Below are 18,692 nucleotides of genomic sequence, written 5' to 3'. Positions count from 1 at the left end.
TTTAATCAACAGTCAATGTCAATTCATTGCTTTCAATTTTGCATTAGTCCAGAGTTGTAACTAAACCTTGACAGACAGACTAGATAATCATTGTTTTGTTTTAAAGTGATGTGCTCCTATGAGGAGTGTGCCATCACACCCATAAATTGTCTGGAGTGGACTGGTTTCATTTCGTGCATGCGCATATGAACACGTTTATACGCAACATCGTTATCTTTTCTGAACTGCGGTTTGTAAGCACCATTGCCTACAGCACCGTGGCGTTCACAAATGTTTTGTCCAGAACCAGCTGGTTCCGAGACAGTTTCTTCCCCCTGGGCCATCAGGCTGCTGAACAGCCAGTAGTGCTGGTGTATCGGTCTGTAGGCCTGTCACTGCACCTCTGACTGTCTGTCACTGCACCTCTGAGTCATCATCTCCAGGGACAATCTACACCTCATCCAAATCTCATCAGACTCACTCTGATCCTCTGCACCTTTAATCTAGCAAATCTGTACTTACACATACAGATTGACATCTTGTACATGTCATATCCATATCTTATATAATCTGGAAGATTTCTATATCAGTATTCTATCCCTGTGTACGTACATCTCATTTATTTATCTACCTCAGACTAACTGCACATATGGAAATGTGTACAACAGTCCATTTCATAGTCTTTTTTCATAATTCATTACTGTACAACTGTACATTGGAATAGTGCAATACTAGTGTATATTGTGTATATGTGTATATTCAGAGTCGGTACATATATCTATATATATATATATATATTTATATATTTCTTTTTCTTCTTAGATATTTATATTTTTTGTACTTTAATTCTACAAGGGAGCTACGCACCTAAGATTTTCATTCACTTTCCACCTGTGTGAATGTGATGTGACAATAAACGTAATTTGGTTTGATTTGATTTGATTTGAAATGTATTAAGCAGTTGTATTTCATGCTTACATTTTCCAGTCACAGAACGCAGCTGTGGAAGTAGCTAACAAGACAGACAGACCAAGAGATGGACTGCCCTGCTAGGTTAGTGATACAGACAGACTAGAGAGAGATGCACTGCCCAGCTAGGTTAGCAAGGCAGACAGACTAGTGAGAGAGATGCACTGCCCAGGTAGGTTAGCAAGGCAGACAGACTAGTGATAGAGATGCACTGCCCAGCTAGGTTAGCAAGGCAGATAGACTAGAGAGAGACGCACTGCCCAGCTAGGTTAGCAAGGCAGACAGACTAGTGAGAGAGACGCACTGCCCAGCTAGGTTAGCAACACAGACAGAGAGAGACGCTGTGCCCAGCTAGGATATCAACTTTCATTTAAAATAATGTTACTGTTATTTGCTGACATCAAACTCGGAGAGGAAGGAACACAAGTTTACCTGATTGTTGTTCTCACAATTCACTCTCATGTTTTTTTTCTTTTTGTTTTTGTGACCAGAAAGATAGTTCCGCTTCATCCTCTCATCAAAGAGGTAAACAATACACAGCTTTGTCCCTTGCATAAGTGGCAGGGCCCCAGGCAATGTGCGCAGTGAGCGTATAGGGCCAACCGGTTTTGGTTTTGGTGGTCTACCATGGTTGTTAGGACCCCCATTTTCCCTGTATGTCTAAATCATTTTTTGAACTCCGGTTTTGGAAACTTCTTTTGACTTTCTCATTTTCATATGCAGGGGGATTTTCTTATATCCAATCTCCACAGACATATCTTAATGTTTCTTATCATGTACTTAATGGCTGTTTTGACTGGAAATGAAATAAAAGTCTCTGAAATGTGCACAGTACTGTCAATTTCTTTCTTGTAAATAATTTGCAAATTCAACATTCACAAATTACATAACATGCAAAATAAAAGGAGGAACCTATCTCCAAGTGCAAATTCCCATTTGCAAACATGTACACTGCCTTATATAGGTATGTAACACATGAGCAGTTAAATTATTAGTATGTATTGTAAATATGGGACACAAGTAGATAACTTCACATTCAAAGTTCCTTTCAGTTTTATCAGTGAATTGTGTTGCACTGCCCAGCTGAATAAACTGAATAAATGGTGACATGGTAAGCAAAACGTTACATTCCTTCTGTGCAAATCTAACAAAAGTATGAAAATGTTTCATTCATATTAACTCATAACTATTTTAAAAACATCCAGTCTATCAAAGTTGCCTACGTATAATTCACTTGAAAACTGTTTTGAGTCATGGGTCTGTAATAGTGCCCAGTGACCTTTTTTCGAGTCCAGTGAGCTTTTTATTTGATTGAGAGCTCTCACCAGAGTTCTTGAAGAAGGAGCATTGAAAATATACTCAACCATGGGAAAAAAGAAAAACACTGACACAATCTTAAAAATAAAAGCTTCTGAATGATTGTTGGCTTGAGTATACACTGTTAGAAATAAAGGTTCTGTGCAGGTACATTTTTCATTCATCAAGGTACAAACAATGTAAATGTTCCCTCAGTGTACAACAGTGGTTTTAAGATCCAGTTGTGTACCTTAAGAAAGTTTTTCCAGGTGAAAAGTACGTACACCAATCAGGCATAACATTATGACCACCTTTATCAGCTCCACTTACTATATAGGTGCACTTTGTAGTTCTACAACTACAGACTTGAATCATTCTCAGCACTGAAGTAACACTGACGTGGTGGTGGTGGTGTTAGTGTGTGTAAATAAGTTTGATTTAACTCAAATTGTTTGTTATTGCACCTAGAAGGATAAGCGGTTTAGATGATGGATGGATGGATGGATGGATGGTTTGATGGATGTTTGTTATTGCAACATATTTTGGAGACTTTGATAATTAACATTTTGCTTGTGGATTTTATTATTTTATTCAAATCTTTGTGCACAAAATTAACTCTGTACAATTCCACACAATAATCTTGATTCCAAAAACAAAGACATATAGAAGTACATCTGGCAAAATAAAGAGTACAATACCTTACCTTGGAGAGCTAATGCTAGCTAAATGAACTGAGCTCACTAATATGAGTTGGTTAAGTTATACCTGATTCTCCTGTCAACTTCTTCAGGTGGATAGATGTTTTGGCGCTGGCAGTGTGGTTTGATTGTAAGCCAGCTTTTAGATACAGATATTGGGTTTTTACTTTCATTTCCACTTTGTATAAAGTAAAATATGATGGCCTATTGATGTGTGAGTTGTGGAAAGATTTTTGTTTTTCTTACAGATGTTCTTCGTTCAAAACCACATTCTACCATACTAAATAGTACTCCGTTCATTGCTTTAGTATATACAGTATAGCATCAGTTTTAGATTCAGACAAGGTCTAGGCCAGCAATGTCAAACTCAACCACTAAAAGGGCCAAATTCAAACACCTCTACAAATCTGTGGGCCAGAGAACGTCTGTTTTTATTTATTGTTGAATAACATTTTGCTACAACGTGAGCTGGCCATTGTTTATTCAAAATATGCCAAAACACCAACATCACAATAAAGGCAGTTGTAGTGAACCCTGCAATATTACATAACGAATACTTGAAATATTAAACAAACAAACGAACAAACAGACAAAAAACAAATAAATATGCTACAGTACAAAACATTACGTGCATTGCAATAGGCTGTATTATATTACATTACGCACGTTATTCTGCGGTGCATGCTGGGAATTGTAGTGCAGCGCGTTGTGAAACGGGCTAATATTAATAGACAGTGTAAACAATTTCGCGGGCCAGACAGGATTATGCTACGGGCCTGATCTGCTCCCCGGCCTTGTGTTCGACACACGGGGTCTAGACAATGACAGCAGAACGTTTCACTGTTCGTCACGCGAGTACAAACAAACCCAAACGTCACGGTGTGGAATCGAGTCCAAAGCTTTGGAATCGACTCTCGATTCCCCGGTGCCTGGAATCCAGGAATTGATTCTTTCCGGGATCGACTATCAGTCCCAGCTAGCAGCTGAGATATTTATATGCCTCAGACTGTATTTACGCTTTATGTCCAAAAGATTGTAGACGTTTGCGTTTCTCCACAGTTTGGGGCAAACTTTCCAGCAATAGCACAACTAGTTTGAGAGTGAAAAAGATGGTAGATGTTTTCTTTCTTCTCCTAGCTGTCTAGCTAACTACTTTCTTCCCTGGTGTCAGTTTGTATGAATCTCCTAAAGCTGCTCAGACTGTGGAAGTGTAAAAAATGAGTAAGTGAGGCAATATAAACTATGGTAATGTTCCCAAGCTTATATAATGATACATTACTCTTATTTGCTATCTCTGTCCAGACGTTTGTTTCAGAAATGAAAGCTAATTAGTTAGCGTAGTGAGTTAATCAATTAATTAGCTAATAGCAAACTAATTTTAGAAATATTACTGTTAGCTGGTTGATAGCTAATAAGTAAGATTATGTTATGCATTTGAGAGATACAAGCTAGCTAATTGAATAGCTAGCTAACGTTTGATAACCTTGGTTGGAATTTGGGTTAGTTTGATTGATCCTGTAATTTCTATCAGTATAGGTTTTAATTTTTTTATATGTAGGTCAGTTAACAAAGCTTGCTGGAGAAACACCTTAGGTATACATAAGGAAGCTTTTATGGAGAAATCCTGCATAGAAAAAGTGCATGAAGAGACATTTACAGTTCTTTCAAGACTAGTTTAAAAATTCTTTATGGAACCACTAATGGTTTTTTTGAGAAATTGAAAGATTCTTTAGAACCAAAAGGGGTACTTCTATGGAATCACTCCAAAGAACGCTTGTTGGTTTAATTAGGTGTCTTTTATTTTTAAGTGCACTTTTTGAATTTATTAATGATAATAGTAAAATAGCACACAGCATAGCAATATTTAAAGACAATAAAGGTTCACATCTGTGTTAAATTACAAACCTTAAGTGCTTCTGATACACTATCTGTTAATAAACTTCCAAGCTAATCAAACAACAAGGTGTCACTATCAAGTTTATGTCACAAGAAGTGCAACAAGATATTCATTCGGAAGCATATAATTTACACCCACTTACCCACCCATGTTGCAGGTTTTTTCCATGCAGTCCTATGCAGGAAAAGCTAATATTAGGTTTACCAAGTCTATGGTAGCAGAAAGAGTGATGGTCAGTTCTGTCAGTCTGTTGGTTAACCCCCTTAAAATCTCAGTCTTATTACACACTGAGCGTTTTTAATCAGTAACTTCAGAGCCTTCAGTGCAAACTGGCTGAGCTATTTTTAAGCTAAAAAAAGTGTGTAATAAAACTTTGGGCCCTGGGCATTTAAGAGGTTAAGATGATCTTAGCACTATTTAGGGTTGAGGGAAACTGTGTCCTGCATTGGCATTGTGTAGCTGTATATCAAAATGAATAGGAAATACAATGGTTATGAATAGTTCTTGTAACCAATTTGATTATTGTTTTTGTGAGTTTGTTAGCTGTGTGACATGACATCATATTGTATTTCAGGGGTCTGCCAGGCAGCTGTGTTAATGTGAGATCTTAAGTGGAGAAGTTCAGAGAGGTTGTGGCATCTGACGCATTCCTCCCCTCTGGGAGCCGCCATCTTATCTGACCACTGTGGTTATTTTCATGGGTAAGGAACACTACACTGCGTCTTATCAAAGCATTCTTTATTCGCTTTGTCCCAATTTAAAACATATTTAACAATGGAAACCAGAAAAACACAAAGAAAAATAAATTACATAACATTTGCATTGACTCTCCTGTTGTATATATATATATATATATATATATATATATATATCGCCCTTTTTACAACAGCCACAAAGCAGCTTTACAGAAAATCTGGTTCGGAGCCAATGGCAACAAAGACTAAAAAGAGGAATCCATCCTCCTCTGGTCAACATCACATAGCAAAACAATGACACAACAAGAGCAATAATATAAAATATCAAGTACAGAGAAAAAGAAAAAAGAAACCTGTCATTGGATAGATGTATTTAGATTAACCAATGATAACCGATGACTCCTGTTAGAGGCCTATCAGAGTAACAGTGAGAGACAGATGATAATCAGTCGCTGTTAGGAGCATATCACAGTGAAAATGAGAGCTAAATCCATGGACAGAATGAAGTAACTGTCCCATTAAAAAGCGTGAAGAGCAGATCTGTTGTATAGATTTTTGTTACGATGGGGATCACAAGTGAACCATGAAATACTTTCATAGATAGGTCCAAAAGCTAGAGATGAGCATGTGAGGCTGAGTAGATTCCTCTGCAGTAAAACAGACATGATCATATATATGAAAAAAAAGTCAAAAAGCTGTCAAACAACTAGGAAAAAAAGGAAAAAAACAACTAGAAAAAAAAAGGAATCTGTCAATTCCTTTGACAGAGTCCTGGACCAAATTGCTATGTTAAAGCTCCAGGCAGAACTTCCTAGTGCAAAGGTGCCCAAACTTTTTGTCCTGAAGGGGCCAAAGTGCAGCTTAGTGAAAAGTTTTATTGCTTAATGTTGGGCCATTGTTTATGGCTCAGGAGACTTAATGGTTATTCTCTTAAAATTCCTTAGGAGGAATAACATTACACAAAAAGGAGACATGAGAGACTTTTGGTCCAGGTAAAATTGTAGTGGTTATTGACGGCATCAAAACTGATGGCTCTTAGTCTTGGATGAGAAATGATTGAGTTCCTGTCTTTAGCTCAGTGGCATTCGTCCATTTTTGTAGTTTGTAGTTTTCTACATAATTTGAGCTCAACAACTGCCCTTTTCTTTGTGTGAAAACAGTGTTTTTTTCGGAGAGTGACGATATAAAGGTGACCGTTATCAGGAAATCTGAGCACAATGTGTGACTTTATTGAGATCTCTACTAAAACTCAAAAAGAGACAAGTGAGGTTACTGGGGTATTTCGCTCATGGGTAAATGTCTGAGCACCAGGAGACTCTTTGTCTTTTCATCTGATTGCATTGTTGTCTAGGAAAAGTGATGGAGAAGCTACAGAAGAGTTAAAGCTAATGTTATGCAATATGTTTTTCTCTTTGCATTTGTGTGGTTCCCATTGTTATGTATGTTTTAAATTGGGACATTTTTAATACACAGTAGATTACAGTATATTACTAAAATATTTTTAAAAATACACAATTTAATACGGGCACTACGAATACACTCATTTGACTATGGGTGAGAGCTTTATTGTAAAATGAGTCTATGTTACCTAAATAACCCAAAATAATATAGTATGGAGGCCATAATTTACAACACTTTAACTATCCACCACAGTAGAAAAGTAGAGCAGAGTTAAATGAATTGCCAGACACAAAAAAACAGCTTCTTTTATACTGAGAATACCGAAATGACCCTTCAACATTGGTTAATTCATATATTAGCTCCTGTAACAAAGGCCTCTAGTCCTTTATCCTAATCCATAGTTCTCCAGTTATTTTTGTCATCCTTTACCAAGAGAGCGCTAAAACCTAGACAGTAGATGCTAAGCCTGTACATACATATATATATATATATATATAGAGAGAGAGAGAGAGAGAGAGAGAGATGCTAACCTTGTTATAAAACAAGTTCTTTCATTGAGTGAAGGAGTAAGGTTAGGGTAACTTTCTGGCAGGCCAAATCAAATGTCCTCATGGGTCAGCTTTGGCCTTTGTGCCACACTGTGGCCAGTCCTGTCCTAGTGGCTGCAAACTGCAGCTTCTCAAATTGAATTTAACAGTACAGCATGTATGATTGTGAACTCAGAGCTATAACTGGAACTTGAATAACTGGAGCTTGTATTGAAAAGTCATCTTATTCTAAAACTTCACTTGGATTGGGAAACCCATAAAGGACTCAGCCAGCCACTTAAATTCATGACTGAGTTATTTCCTACTCAGTGTCACCATTACTGCTCCAGACGTCTCATGATTTCTCTCACTAGCCTCTCTGCTCTCCTCAGCAATTGAAACAATGCTGCAGTACTGTAATGCAAAATGTCTGCTGAATGAATTGAGCTGCCATTGAAGATATTTCAAGACAAGCTCGCAGCCGGTCTCTGGGTTTAGGTATAATCACTGCCTGACAGTCCGGTGACTAATGATACTGAAAGTAGATTTTCACAAGACTTCGTATTTTTAGTGGGTCTCATAGAAAATGATGATTGTGCAGTTGGAGTCATGGCATTTCCCACGGAGCCTGACAGAACTGGTGGCTTTCCCTCTGTGGTCAGCATGATTATACAGTGCATCACTGCTTATGGCCTTCGTGCCTGTCTGGGAGAGGCTCCCGACTGAACGGTACATGTGGAACGATTTGCAGAGCTGCCGGCGGGCTGCAGAGCTGCTGCTTACTGAGAGCGAGCGGTTTGGAAAACGCAGACAGAATGATTAGGTATCAGAAAGTAGAATCATTTGAAAGCCCTGATTTGCGTAACAGGCTGAAACAGATTTGAAGCATGTAAGAATGAGCAAAAGTTAACCCCTTAACAAGCCATTGGCTCGCCATCAGGGCAAAAGTTGTATTACACACTTCTAAAACCTAAGAATAGCTCCGTTAGTTTGCACTGAAGTCCCTGTAGTTACTAAAATATAAGCCTTTGTATGAAATAAACCTGGATTGTGAAGGGGTTAAACTAATTCATTTTTATCAAAGCAAACTTGATTCCCTGCAATGTTCTGGGAAACATTTAAATTTTACACAGTAAAGGTCCAATTTTTGCAATCAGGGTCACAAGAGAACTGGCGCAGATGCTCATGTCTTCCGTAGGGCAGACACAGAAAACGTGTGGGTTTTTCGCTACACGTCTATGAGCACTTGAATGTGTCATGTTGACAGGGTAGATGTGGTAAGGAGACTTTCTTATTGCCCCCATGATTCCTGTAGGTTCCTGCCATGTGGCTTTGGGTTTTCATTCTTAATGAGGGATCCCACACAAGCTTTGCTGTAATGTAATTGGGACCAGGTGGTTGTTGATCAGATGTCTGGGTCTGCCCACTCAACAAGCTGTGAAGCTTGATGTGAGCAAAGATGCCCTTTGAGCATTACACATTGATCTCTCAACTGGCTTATGTGACCAGAAAGATGAACATACTATCATGGTAAATGAGGAAGCAAACGTCCTAGCAAAAAGGGGAAATCTTAGCAAAGAAAAATGCTTGTTTGAGCAGAAGTATAATGTACATTTAAAGCATTCAGCTGAATTTAAATGGAACCGGTATTTTAGTTTCTTTATATAGACGTCTTGCAAAATTTCAAACAAAACCAGGGGATTATCACTGGTGACCATAAACAGCTTTAGAGGTGTGTTCTTCTGTACGACATGAAGAATTACATAAATTAAGTACAATTTATCTACTGTCTTACAACATTAAATCAGTGCGGTTGAACCCATTGTTTTTAATATTTACGTTGTGGTGTTATTCTATTGTCCATGTCAGGATCAGGTTATAGCTGAAACCTTAATCCATCATGTGGTTTTTATTGTAATGATTTCATGGAAAAATTAACCTTGTCATGGTTCCGCCAGCTTTAGTGTGATGCCATGTGGATTGTCCGGTGCCAAAATGTAAAATGTACATGCTTAACTGAAATCCTGTGATGCACTAGTTACACAGTGTGTCTGTCCAGAGTCTCAGAAATGTAACTCTCTAACCAAATCTCTTTCTCTCTCTCTTTTTCTGTTTCTCTGTTGTAACATGTCTTTGCAATCCTCATGTGCTTGTATTTGAGCACGTTCAGTTGTCTCACACAGCACCTCCAGTCATGCTTGCTTGCTCTGATCTTGATAAGCTGTCTCTGGTAGCACACCCGTAGTGATTTAATCAGTGGTCACAGAAAAGCCTAGTGATATGCTGGATTATGTAAAACCACTTAGCAACGAAACAGGCGAGTAACAAAGGAAAAAGCAAGGTAAAGTTTCTTTGTAAGGTATTTGGGACACCATAGATTAATAACATTGGTACTTTATTGCAAAGCAGTTGTTGGCAGTTGCAGCTTCAAGACGTCTGCAGTAAATGTAATTAGCATTATTGCAGCATTGTGGTTCAATTTAGACTCATTCGTCTTGGAAAACCATCTGCAATTCCCCAAGATTATGATGGTTCCCCTGATGGAGTCGCAGTTTTAAAATCATCCATACATTTTCAGTGAGTTATTTTGGCTGTGTTTTTGGGGTTGTGGTCTTACTGAAATGTCCATCTTCTCTCCAGATTCAGTTTTTCGTCCAATTAGATTAAATTCTCCTCTAATATCTCTAATACATTGCTCCATTCATGACATGTAATGCCCTAGTACCATTTTGTTCAGAAGCAGCCCCATGTCATGATGCTTCCACCTCCGTACTTCACTGTGGGTATGGTGTTCTAGTTTGTACAATCAGGGCCTAGTTTATATAATAGAGTGCTGTAAACTGAATAGCAAAATTGTCCATTTTAAGTCACTTAAAATCTTATAAGTTTCTGCAGTGCAAGTGTTTATTGTAATACTGTTCATATTTTGTCATTGTTCCCTAATTGTATAGTTGCTTGGACAGCACATTTACTGCTGTTTGGATGAGTTTAGAATGAGGAAGTGTCATGATTTATGCATACGCATTAAAACAGTCACTTAACATCGCTAATAGTAAATTAGGATTTTTATAAGCAAATTAGCTTCTTTTTAACATTAAATGTTCTCATATTTAAGAACTCTATACTGCATTAAGAGGGCACTGAGCCTGCGTCTTATGTTTAGGTCAGAGGTTTTAATCTGTTAAAAGTAGACAATGAAATTAATTTGTCCAACAAAGAAAATGTAGAAAAAGAGCTTCAGTGGACAAGAAGCGCTGTGTCACTAATTTACATGCTACTCGCACAGATTTAATTTAATTAAACACCATTTAACTTATCACAGACTTGTTGCTTTCCAGCTAAAAGGTATGAGGTGATATAAGTTCACCTGAGGCTGAGGTGAAGGAAAACATTAGCTGAGGTAGAAATGAATGTTTAGCATTGTCTGTTTATACACACATTATCTAAGCCGCTTATCCTCCTGGGTTGTCGGAGCCTATCCCAGCAGTCATTGGGCAGAAGACAGGACAGACACACATACACATAGGGGCACTTTAGCATCGCTAATTGGCCTGACTGCAGATCTTTGGACCTTGGAAGGAAACCCACGCAGGGGAGAACTTGCAAACTCCACACAGAAAGGACCCTGGCCCTTCTTGCTGTGAGGCAACAGTGCCACAAGGGTTAGGAATAATAAAAATGAGCTTAAAAGGACCGGTGGGGTCCAAAAGAAGGCTATCCCTGATTGGTCCAGTAGCTGTTTATGATTCAGGAGTAGGGGTCTGTCATGCAGCATAAGTAGAAATGGTGATGCATCCTTTTAAAAAGTGATCTGCCTTCGTGAGATAGACTCCTTAAAGAGCCAGCTCAGTTAGCTGACTCATTAATGAATGACACATCACTAGTCTCAACGCTAGTCATAACATCCGCTTCTGTTTTCTAATGGCTTTGCTTTAAGACAAAAGCGAGCCCACTCATAACGCTGATACCCGTAACAGCATATTTAGCTGCTTGGCTAAGTGCTGCTGAATGCTGCTGCTAACTGCAACATTTTTTCTACTTGGTCCACACACACCTTCACTCATACAGCCACTCTGCTTTAGCTCTCTAAAATGATATTTTTGATGTTGGAGGCTTTTTAATTTTTATTAAGTATTTTAAAGCACTTTTTAAGTAGTTTTCAAAAATATGTTAGTAAAATTATCAGCCTATGTTCTTTTTTTTGACAACCATCTTGCTGAACCGCCACAAGTTGAGAACCAGTGGTCTATAACACTCTGAGATTTTGAAGATGATTGATACTTATGATCAGCACCTTTTATGGATTTAGGAGACAGTGACTTAGAGGTCTGCCTACATAACTTATTCTCACATTTGGAAATACTACAATTCAAATATGTATGCACATTTAAAGAAAAAAATAAAGTAAATTTTAAATGTAATTTCTGAGCCCAGCTGACAGCCCTCGAATATACACTTATTGGTCATTTTATTAGGTACTACCACAGGAGCGCCTTGACCAAGGAACCACCATAGCTGACCAGATTTCATTTTAATGGTGGACCATTCTCTGTACAGCAGCAACACCAACATGGTAGTGGCATGGTTATGTGTGGCGCGCTGATGGAAGTGGATCAGACACAGCAGTGTTGTTGGGGGTTGTACACTTATGGTTCACTTTATTAGACACACATTAGATCTTTAATCACCTTGCGATGCCTACTACACTCATACCATGTGACTGCAAAATTTGGATTGACACGCTTCTTAGCCAATCCCAGTTGTCTCTGTAAATTTCTCCTTATTCTTTTTTAAAAACAGAATTCCTTAAAAACAAACCTGCAGCGAGAATGGCTCTGGCTATAAATTAATCCGAAGTGTTAGGATAAAAAATGGTCAGAAAGAATTACTGAGGAGCATATAATGCCTGACCCACACCATCCTGATCACCAGAAGGAGGTAATGCTGTTTTTATTTCATTCCTGAGGTTAAAAATGTTTTGGATTAAACTCAATAGAAAACCAAAGCCACAGATTAGTGTTCAAACTGTCAATATGGCAGCATTATGCTGAATTATTAACAGGCATAATTATGGCTTAGGTAATCAGAATAAAGTCAGAATAAACAGGACAGTACAGCGCTCACATTTGTGATCAAAACGTTCTAGGTAAAGATAAATATAAATACACTTGTACATATTCCATTTTTGTATTGCTTTATTAAAGCTTTTTAAAAGACATTCAGTCTCTAACATTGCTCCAGCTTTAGTATTAGCTCATCTTAAGGAGTTGCTTATGTTGCTAAAACCTCCTGCATAATTAACATAAAAAACCTGCTGCTTTAATTAAAAGTTTTTCCCATTTTGATTAAAATAAACATGGTTTCAGAATCCATTTGTGTTTGCTTTAATTGACCTACCAGTTTTCAAACATGTCATCTTGTACAGCCAGTTCATTTTCGAATGAAAAATGTCTCTGTGTGCTGCTAAACTTTCCTTTGAGCTACTGGACTTTTTAGTTTGTTAGAACACGTGTTACAGATGATACCAGGTGGTCCAAACTGGTGCAATGATAACAGGAGGCGGGACTTTCTCAGAATTTTGCAACACCTGCTATCGTGCCAAGACCAGGTTAGTGTCACTGATTTGCTGATAATGGCCCAGCACCCAAATAATACCTAGGCAGTGGTGTACCTGATAAAATGACCAGGTTTAGGTGCACGTAATAAAAAATTTGCAAAAATTTGCATTTCAGGAAAGATGCATGATCGCATGCATTGAGAGACATTTTTAAGAACAGTGACTTCTGAGTTTGCCAGATAGGTTGAGCCTAAAGTTAACAGTCTCCAACTGAACAATGCGCTACAGGCACTCCTGTAGTGCATATAATAAATACATTTTCACATAAACCCAGCACAAATAAATCTAAAGCAGGCAGTTATGTAGAAGTTAAAATCCCTTACTTTCAAAATAAACATATTTCCACTAAAAACAGAACTTAGGATCTAATCTCAAATATATAACTCTATATAAGTAGGAAATCCCACTGAATCTCCATGATTATCTTTCAAAATGGAGTTTCATGAACAGATGTCCATGCTTTGATTACAATGCTTACCAGTTGGATCACAGGGCAAGGACTGTGCTGCTATCAGACAGCTAAAAACATAAACTAGTTTCATAAGGACACCTGCTGGACTGGCAGGTCATTACAAGATACTAGCATGGAATTCATTCTCTTCATATTAGCCTAAATTATTCATAGTTCCATCATGCTTATCATTCTAAATAAACACTGGAATGCTTTACTATTGCTCTCATGTAAATATCAATAATTTTCTGCTACAACTATCAGTCTATAGGCTTTTTTCTCTAAAGGAAATGCGTGGTGTTCCTAAACAAATAAATATTTGATTTTGATGATTTTGCATAATTAACTACACTGTAAGCACTAGGTGTAGTTTAACTGAAAGTGAGTACAGACAGCAGTGCTGCTGCAAAAGATTTTAAGCACTTGCTGATTAGAGCAAGTTTGAATGCAGATTAACCCTCAATAAGAAGGAATGGAGGACTTGCAGACTAGTTCTGAGGACAGTGCTGAACATGTGCTGAGGAGACCATAAGCAAAGCAATTTTCCCTTGGAAAATCTGTTGGAAATCTCTTTCTCTTGGAAAACGTTTCAGTCTAGCTGATCTGAGCTTCTCTGGAGGAATAACCTTGTGTCTCAGGCTTTCTGAGCTCTACACATATCTTCTAAAGCCGCTTATCCTTCTGGGTCGTGGGGGGAGCTGGAGCCTATGCCAGCTGTCATCGGGCAGAAGGCAGGATACACCCTGGACAGGTCGCCAGTCCATCACAGGGCAGACAGGCAGACATACACTTTCACTCTTTCTGAGCTCTAGATGTACCTAAATATACCTACTGCTGTGAAAAATCAAGGTGGTTTTCTTTATCTTAAAAAAACAACTGAATAAGACGAAAATGCAGGTGTCCACTGGTACATCCTGTTAAGAATTACTGAGTTGTTTTGCTAACAAGGTTTGATTCCTCTTTCATCCAAGGTTTACTGCTGCCCTGGGCACTACGAATACACTCATTTGACTATGGGTGAGAGCTTTATTGTAAAATGAGTCTACGTTACCTAAATAACCCAAAATAATATAGTATGGAGGCCATAATTTACAACACTTTAACTATCCACCACAGTAGAAAAGTAGAGCAGAGTTAAATGAAGTGCCAGACACAAAAAAAACTTCTTTTATACTGAGAATACCGAAATGACCCTTCATCTCCAGTTATTTTTGTCATCCTTTACCAAGTGAGCGCTAAAACCTAGACAGTAGATGCTAAGCCTGTATATATATATATATATATATATAATATATCACTGTTGTCAGAAGAAAACCTCATGTCCAAAATGGTGACGTTACATTAAAAGGAAAAAACCTACTTTATTTTTAATATAAATCAATGGAACCAGACTTTTTTCCAAACCATTTTGGGCTGTTTCTTTTGGTCCATTCATCATGAAATATATATATATATATATATTATATATATATATATATATATATATATATATATATATATATATATAATATTTGAATTAGCATTTCAGAGAAATACAACACTTATAATAGATGATTACAGATTAAATAAACACAGTAGCCCAGTGTTAACTAAATGTTCTACCCTTTTGGAGTACAATAAACGTCTAATCAAATATTGGTTTGAAATATCGGTCAAATCTAAACTTCTGTCCAATGCTGATGATTTTTTAAGTAAATATCTGCCGTCCATAAAAATTATGTTTGTTCTCTAATTAGGGTAAATTCTTTGCGGGCTAAGTCAAATGTCCTCATGCGTCAACTCTGGCCAGCACGCCTCACTTTGGGCAGGCCTGGATTACACAAATGTGGTCCTCTTTGCTTGCTTAAAGAACTGGCTTGTAAAAGAATCAACATAGCATCAAACACAGTAACCAGAAGTTACTGATACATAACTCAGCTGCCGTTAATTACACTGTGACAGCCGTATCACTAACAGCAGAAACCCAATAACAGCTATAGGCTTCGCCATATGGCTGAAGGAGGACGGTTATGTTTTCTGATTTTATCATATAATAAGAATGCCATTTGGTAATTTTGCAAAAAAATATTGCTGTAGTCGAAGCTGTTGCTGCTGTAAACCTCTGCCCTTTTACAACAATTTAACTTCATCTCAACCACCAAAAAAAAAAACAAAGGAGCAGAGGAAGTTAAATGAGTTGCCAGACACAGAAACTCAGCTTCTGTGCTGTGAAAATGAAGTTTTAGAGTTGTCTACGATAATCATTAGCTAGTATAAGTAGGAGGTGCAGAGTGTGCTTCAGCATCCTATTCTTTAATTCTCTCCATGTGAAAGAAGTGTTCAGTGTTTCAGTAGCAGACATGCACAGCACACCGAAGAAATTGCAGCTGAAAGCAGAGGTGGGATTGGTGGGAGGAGTGTCCCTCATTGCGGGTGTCATGATCTGATCAGGGATTTTCATATTCCCACAGACTATGTTAAAGAACATTGGAAGTCCAGGTGCCGGCTTATTGATATGGGCCTCATGTGGCCTCTTGGCTATGCTTGCATCCCTGAGCTATGCTGAGCTGGGTGCAGTCATCCGCGAGTCTGGAGGAGACTACATCTACATACTGCGGACCTCAGGCAACCTGATGGCCTTTCTGTTTGCCTTCACATATGTTGTGGTTGTGAGGCCAGCTAGTTCAGCTGGACAGGCACTCGTCTTTGCCAAGAATGCTGTCGCACCCTTCTACGAAGAGTGCCCAGCTCCGCTCGTGGTGGTGAAGTGTGTAGCTGCTGTTGGGATCCTGCTGATAGCAATGGTGAATTGCCTGAATGTGCGTTATGCCATGGCTCTTACAATGTACTTAATGGCATCTAAATTTCTTACACTGGTGGTTATTGTGATTGGAGGTGTGGTGGTTCTCATTCAAGGTAACACTGAAGAGCTTAAACGCCCTGAGGTAATAATTCTGTACTCATAATTTAAGGTGTACATTTTCTTAGAGCACTGGTTTATGCAGTACTGGTTTAGGCAGATTCTGTCCAGTTGAAAAACATCAGATTGATGGAGAATGTGTTGTATATGGTTCTATATAGAACCTTTTTGACACAAAGGGTTCTGCTATTGTTACAGTGTCAGAACCATTTTCGAAAAGGTTGTACAAAAAAGTTGGAATGCCTTGCAAAGTGTAAATAAAAACAGAATGCATTAATATGCAAAACATTTAATTATTTAATTGAAAATAGAATAAAGACAACACAAATCAAGCATTGAAACTGAGCTGCTTTTTTGGCTTTTGAAAAATATGTGCCCATTTTAAATTTGATACCAGCAGCATGTTTCAAAAAAGTTGGGACAGGGGAAACAAAACACTGGTGAAGTTGTGTAATACTAAAAAAACAACTGAGGAGGAGGGAAAGACTGTGTGGGCAAATAGTGCAACAATTCAAGAATAATGTTCCTTAGTGTAAAATAGCAAAGTGCAAAGAACGCAGGGATTTCATTGTCGACGTTACATAATATCATTAAATCCGAGAATCCGGAGAAATCTCTGTATGTAAGGGACAAAGCTGAAATCCAGTGTTGGCTGGCTGTGACCTTCGGGTCTTCAGGCGACACTGCATTAAAAACAGACATGATTCTATAGTGGAAATCACTGCATGGGACGCTGAGTCCCCCGGGCTAAATAGGAGAGGGACCATCTGGCTGGTTGTCAGCATACGGTTCAAAAGCCAGCATCCGTTCATGGTTCTATATAGAACCATTGTCTTTAGTAAAGATCCTTGAAGATGTCTTTTTTAGTGTAGGGTTGGACAATAAGGCAAAAATATAATATTACAATACTAGGTATTTTCGCGATATGCAATATGCCTCATGATGTTTAGTTTTATAGAAAAACATTTAAAAAAATAAATACTATCAAAAACTATTAATACAGTTACCTTTACGCAACATTTTACATACTGCATTGCACTAAATTAAAGTGAACTTAACTTAGCCAAACCTAGTCCTAATCCTATCCTAATAATCCAAAAAGACATATTATTCTGACATAACTGTTTGTGATTTTTCAACCTAGCAATAGCCAGACTTAACAGCACTTACACACCTTTGGTCCTCATGTTGTGCATAAACAAACAGTGCAACAACACACAGCTGGTTAAGAAACTTTACCATTGCTTTGATCCCTTAAAGTGGGAATACTATGTATGAAAGGGGCTGTACTTCTGTTAACTGATATGGCTGTATCTCAAATTACAACTGACATTCTGTAGTCCAAGAGCTGAAACAACAAAAAACCTGTCATCCAATTATTTACAGACTTTAACAATGAATGGAGCCATAGAGCTTTTCATTTACCTTATTATACTGTCTTCCAGGGTTTCTCAATCCAGTCCTCAATCCAGTAACCATTAGCCAGTCCACATTTTCTTTCAACTCAATCTCCAAATTTATGGATTTCTACAGCTGAAGTAATATAAACTCATCACACCTCAGTAGAAGGTGCTAACCAATGTTATAAATTCCGCAATTGCAAAGACATTGCTTGGATAGATGTGTTCCCTATTTGCTGTCCAAAATAACTTGTTTTCTTAACTGAACATATTTTAGGATTAAATATATTGATGTAGTTGAGGATGCTGCTGTTGTCAGCAGATAACAAAAAAAAAATCATTGTGCAATGCAAAACTAAACGGTTCTGCAAGCCTGATTAACAAATAAGTCTACTTACAAGCTAAACAGTAACCAATGCTAAGAGTACATCCTTACCCATTGCCTCATAGTTATTGTTGAAATCTGTGACCGTTAAGTGCAGCCAAGTGAAGGATTTGATAGTGTGAGACCACTGGCTACTGTTAATACACAGTCATTAACTGGTCTGCATTCTGTATTCTCTGTAACTGGACTGTCGAACTGGCTTCCATTATGAAACTATACTATAAAACTATAAAATACAAAGAAAGAAAATATCATCTCATCTAAATGTCTTTACAAGCTTCAAATGCCAGGGTTTAACTAGAGCTGCCATATAATTTAACGTGCACCACTGCCAGCTTGGCACTAACATAACATTTCAAATTCTGTAGGAGACAAATTTAGCACTATCGTAGCAGTGAAAAAGAACAAATTCTACTTAAGCTAATTGTGTCTTCAATACATTTCAATGTAGACTCCATAATTATTTGACTGTTTTCTG

This window comes from Colossoma macropomum, unplaced genomic scaffold (genome assembly GCF_904425465.1).
Source record: "Colossoma macropomum unplaced genomic scaffold, Colossoma_macropomum, whole genome shotgun sequence".
Lineage (NCBI taxonomy): Eukaryota > Metazoa > Chordata > Actinopteri > Characiformes > Serrasalmidae > Colossoma > Colossoma macropomum.
The sequence above is the reverse complement of the archived record's forward strand: the minus strand, read 5'-3'. Positions refer to the sequence as shown.